This window comes from Bos indicus x Bos taurus, chromosome 15 (genome assembly GCF_003369695.1).
Source record: "Bos indicus x Bos taurus breed Angus x Brahman F1 hybrid chromosome 15, Bos_hybrid_MaternalHap_v2.0, whole genome shotgun sequence".
NCBI lineage: Eukaryota > Metazoa > Chordata > Mammalia > Artiodactyla > Bovidae > Bos > Bos indicus x Bos taurus.
The window spans coordinates 16,814,126-16,820,125 of NC_040090.1; positions in this window are offsets into that span (position 1 = coordinate 16,814,126).

A 6,000-nucleotide genomic window follows, 5' to 3' on the forward strand; every position below is an offset into this window, starting at 1 on the left:
GAGGATTGTTTATGACTAAGCTACCAGGCTAAACTGCTAAAAGATTCCTTTTCGGGACTTCTTTGCAGCTATATGTGACATACAATCAATCAGGTTCTAATGGATACCTCTGGGAGGGAATTCTGGAAAGTCTCTATTAAAAAAATACAAAAAGCAGGAGAAAACTCTTGTCCTCCCTACTGTTGCCTGGAATGTGGATGTGATGACTGACGCTCCAGCAAACTCCTGTGTCATGAAGTTACCATAAAGATGGAAGCTACACACCAGGAAGCTGGCCCAAAATGCAGAAAACCTGGCTTTTTTTTTTTTTTAACAGTGGAACCACTATACCAGCTCTGGACTGCAAACCTCTAGACTTCTCTTATGTGAGAGAAAACCAGACTTCTGTTATTTTAGATGTTCTGTTAGATGCACTTGAACTTAATCCTAACTAAAACAGCCAAGTTTGGCCCTAAGGGTGTATTACTGATTTTGAAAAACTGCTCTGTGAGACTTGCAAGATCAGCAGCCAAAGACACCCTCTCTTGATGGAAGAACCACTATTTGACTTTCACTCCTTCTGACATCTCTTCCTCCAACATTATAGTCTGGAGTTATAAATGTCTCCTAGTGTTCTTTAAGATGGAATATGAGTTTCTCAATTTTTAGTATTCTTTTTTCTTAAATTCAAGAATAGATAGTTGGAATGCTTCTCTGTTCTACTGCTTTAAAACTGGAAGGAGGAGATTTTTTTTTTAAGATAGGGAAGAAATAGTTTGAAACAGCAAAAGGAAATATGAAGGGCACAATCTCTGCTTCCAGGCTCTGATTTATGAGAGATCCAAGCTCCACACAGGAAGCCTGCAGTGCAAACGATATCATCAGGGGACAGCTTGTTTTTTATGGTAAAAATACAGCACTCAAAGAAGACGTAGAGGATATAGAGCTATTGACTAAATGATAACCTGAGAGTTCCAGAGGTTGAAAGGACAAGGGGCGCATTGGGCGGTCAGGATTATATGGTCATTAGGGGTCAGGGTGATAATAGGTGAGCTGGGAGACAGCTTTCCTGGTGACAGGAAAACTAGTAAGTTTCCTAATAGTAGCCTCCAGAGGAAGGCAGACTCATCCTTTCCGACTACATGTGAGGACAGATAGATATGTGTTGTTCAGCCCAACTTTGCAACCCCATGCAGCACGCCAGGCTCCCCTGTCCTTCACTATCTCCTGGAGTCTGCTCAAACTCATATCCATTGAGTCAGTGATGTCTCTTGCATCTCCTGTATTGGCAGGCAGATTCTTTGGGTTTCCCAGATGGCTCAGTGGTAAAGAATCCACCTGCCAATGCAGGAGAAGCAGGAGGCACAGGTTCAAATCCTGTGTCAGGAAGAGCCCCTGGAGGAGGAAATGGCAACCAGTTCCAGTATTCTTGCCTGGAAAAGCCCATGGACAGAGGAGTCTGATGGGCTACAGTCCATGGGATTGCAAAAAGTTGGACACAACTGAGTACTCATTCACTGACTTGTACACAGGGTCACCTGGGAAGCCTTACAATATCTTTAGAGCCTTGATATTCAATACCATCAGTCTTGCACACCTAAAATTTACAGAAATCTTCCCTCTGCTCCCTTCCATTGTATTCAAAGATACTTAACATAATTGCAACAGTAAGATGCGGGGTGGGGGGTGCGTGGCGAGGGTGAGTGGGGAAGCCTGGAAGAAAAGTGCAGTGCAGGCAGGTTTTTCCACTTCAACACCACCTCTCCTGAAGTAAGGAAACAGCTGGGGGACCTGGGGTGGGGTGGGGTGAAGGGGGGTAGTGAAAGGTGGAAATAGAAAAACACAAATGATTATGCCAAATACTATCCTACTCCCAAAGCAGGCTCTTTCTTTGATTCTCTGCACAAGCTAACCACCCCTTTTCTCTGCTGTGACCACAGCCAAACCCTGCTTTCCTGTCAGCACAGTAGTGATGTCTTCTTGGGGAAAAGGAGGGGCACTCAGAGCCTCTCTGCCCAGAGACATCCCCCCATCCCCCCGACTCTTGTTCCTCATAGACTCCTTTTGACCCTCATTCTATAAGAGTAAGGTTTTTAAAATGCTTTTCAAGGAAGGTCTTATCCACAACTTCAAAACAGGAAACATACAGGGTGTTAGTCCTCTGGCTGAACCAGAGGCAGGACCCCTAAGCTCTGTGTTCTCAGCCTCCCCCTGGCCCTGCCATCCTGGCCTGACTCCTGCCCCACTCCCTCCACCCACCACACACACACACTCATCTCTCCTAAAAACCCTGGACTAGGGTGACCTACTCATCCCAGTTTTCCCAGGACTTTCTGGGTTTAGCACAGAAAGTCCCATAGCTCAGGAACCCCTTCAATTTCGTGCAAACCGGGATGGTTGGTCACTCACCCTAAATATACCTCCATGATGGTTTTAAAGGCACTGATTTTTTAAAAACTCATTGTCCTTGTCAAAATATAAGCATTTCTAGTAAAGGTAACATTTTAAGCCATGGTTGGTCATTGCCAGCTTAGCGTGAATTAGTTCATCTGCTACTTTCAAGCAGCAGCCAGGTGAAGAAGGGAATTTGACAATGAAAAGGACGAGGATGGCAGCCCTTAAGCAGGCCCTGTCGGTGTTCTTGTTGAAGTCAAATTCATTCACCCAGTTTCCACAGGAAAACCCTAGTAGAGCACCCCTAAGCTGCACCCACTCCATGCCCAAGCAGTGTCTTCCCTCCCCAGATCAGAAAATATGCAGTCAAGGCTGCAGCACAGACTAAAACTAAGGGCCCACGTGGGGATCGAGCCTTGACGTCTATAGAATAGCTCTGAAACCAGACTTCACCAGCCAGAGTGAAGCCTGTATAATTGACTTGGAAAAGCTTTCAGGCACCAGAGTCTCTCACAACAGTGGGGACCAAAGCCTGAACCAGAGAAGGAGCGCCCAAAGGAGAAAGGGACCAGTCAAACGTATCCCGATGATCCCCTTTGTTGGCAAAGCTGTCCAGATGCTCATGCAGTGTTAATTAAGCCCAAATCTAATTAATCTGTGACCTTATTCAAACCAACTGTCTCCCTCAGCCTCTAATGCCTCTCCAGATTCATCCGCCCTTTCCCTCTAAGAAGAGTCTGAGGGTTTGTTTTCATTATTAAGTTTAATTGAAAGATGACTGAGCCACGGTCTTTCATAAACAGGGAAATGCCCACCAACAGAACTCAGACCAGAGGGGTGGCAGGGAGGCAGCAGAGACATAACTTCTACAGTCTGTATACTGATGAGAGGCTGGGTCCAGCCTGGACCACTTCAAAGCTAACCCATCAGACCTCACACATTAAAAAATTGAAAGCAGCCTGTTGTGTTTAGAACAGCTGCACCCAGCGTGGCATCCATGAGACCCTGGAGAGATGCGCTGAGAGCATGAAGGGACGTGAGAGAGGAGTGACACAGACAAGGCAGCAGCAGTCAAAGGGTTAAGATCCAGCCTCTGTCCTCAAGCCCAGAGCTTCCCACTCACATGCCAGGGCACACTGTGTGTGCCAAGTGACTCACAGGTGTTTCTGAAGGAGGAAACAGAACAGGCTCTATCTTGAAAGCAGGACTATTACCTTCATCTTGGGCCAGACTGTGGACTTTGAACAATATGCCCAGTATCTATGGAAACGACATACGGACTGGAAAACCAGACCCCCGGAAGGAAGAGCCCCAGGGCTCTCCATAGCCTAAAACAATACCCTAATTATCTGTGTAACCGAGTAGAATCATACATTCTATTATGCTTATTGAGGTATGATCACAAGTCTATTGAAAATTGTCCACTGTTAACTACCTAGGCTTAAGGCATATGAATCATGGGTTAACTTTGATTGTATCTTTCTTTTTCCTTTGTTCAGACTGGTTTCAGGGAATTTGGGGAGGTAGATTTTTGCACATACACTTAGGGTCTATAAGGTTTTCACAAAAACTGGTCGGGGTCCTGGGCTAAGAGGAAACTCTGCCTTGGGCTCGCCGGTATAATAAACTGTACTCCACTATCTGCATTATCCTTCTGAGTGAGTTTGTTTCCCGGAACGCATGGCTACAACATTTCCAGATGTTGAGCCCCTCTGCACTGCTTGAGGCTTGGGGGACCTGGAGACACCACTCAGCTGTCTCCAACTGTGAGCAGCCTTCCTCATGTCCCCAGTAGGCTGTAGAAATATAAGCATCCTTACCCGTGCTGTGTTTAAAGAAGGTTGGCGCGGTATTTAACACGTTGGAAAGCACTGATATAAATCCATTCATATTTGTGTGTGTGCTCAGTCCCTCAGTCACATTTGACTCTATGTGACCCCAGGTACTGTAGCCCACCAGGCTACTCTATCCATGGGATTTTACAGGCAAGACTACTGGAACGCATTGCCATTTCCTCCTCCAGGAATCCACTCATGACCCCCATCTAATTCTGAAACAACACCTATGTTTCTTTTCTATCAGAACAAATACCCCATCAACCACAACTTACCAATAATACAGAAAAGGTAGGCTGCTGTTTGCATCACCACACCTTTATTTTATCAGTCTAGGATATATCAGGATGATCTGTTTTTCAAAGGTTTGTTTTCGAAACTTGAATGCCCTTGGGTGGATTTTAGTATATTACTCTCCCCCAAAGCTTCTAACCCAAACATTTCTCTAGCTACCTATTGTTTTTAGAGCGAACATCAAAATCCTTACCAGGATTACAGGACCTTCCAGGATGTGGCTTCTTTGGAGCAGCAGTCTTAATTGCTCATGACCGACCAATTCTAGGGCTTTCCAGGTGTTGTTAGTGGTAAAAAACCTGGCTGCCAATTTAGGAGACGTAAGAGACACAAGTTCGATCCCTGGGTCAGGAAGGTCCCCTGGAGAAAGGCATGGAAAACCACTCTAGTATTCTTGCCTGGATAATTCTATGGACAGAGGAGCCAGGAGGGCTACAGTTCATGGGGTTGTATTGGACACAATTGAAGTGACTTTGCACACATGTACCACCTACTCTAAGTGAACTGAGAACCTCTGAGAAAGACAGTCAGAAGGTCTCGGTAGAACCTCTAGAAGAGATGCAGTCCTGGAGAGATGCAGTCCTATTAGCCCCCTGAGACTCATTTTGGACGTCTTACCACTAGAACCATAAGAGAGTTATTAAGCTTGTGTTGCTTTGAGCCACTAAGTTGGTGGGAATCTGTTACAACAGCCATAGGAATGATCACACTCCTGCCGTAGCACATGCTGTTCTTGCCTGGAGCACCCACCCTCAGCTCCTCCTGCTCCTTCACAGCTGAGCTCACGTAGCCCTTTCTCAGAGAGACTGCCTCTAAGCTCCGAGGCCAGGTCAGGCACCCCACCCCCATGTCCTTTCTCGCTCCTTGCTTCACTCCTTGACTGCATTCCTAGCCTGTCGTTCACTCACTCCATTCAGGAACCTTTACTGAACTTGTTTGTGAGCCTGTGTGTGTTTGGTGGTGTCTAACTCTTTGCGACCCCGTGGACTGCAGCCCACCAGGCTTCTCTGTCCCTGGGATTCTCCAGGCAAGAATACTGGAGTGGGTTGCCATGCCCTCCTCTGGGGGATCTTCCTGACCCAGGGATGGAACCGGTGTATCCTGGGTCTCCTGCATTGCAAGAGGATTCTTTACTGCTGGGAGGCCTGAACTTATTTACCACGAGCAACCATTTCCGAGACACCAGAAAGAAAAGTGAAGGATCTCCTGCTCTTTTAGAGCGACAGGCTCACACTTCACTTCATTCAATCCTCACATACCCTGTGAAAGAAATCAGTTCCTGCCGGTCACACCAGGTTGACAGTCGGCCAAGCCTGCTTGGACCCTGCTCTGAGCACCAATCAGATGGAGGGAGGAGGTTGTCAAGGACGTTATCAGTTGGCATTTTCCAAACGCTAATCTGACAGGGATATGAAATCTTGACCTTCTCTTCAAGAAGCGTTGCCTTTTTTTCTGACAAAAGGAATATTTTGCTATCTAGTCCTTCAGTGTCTGGATC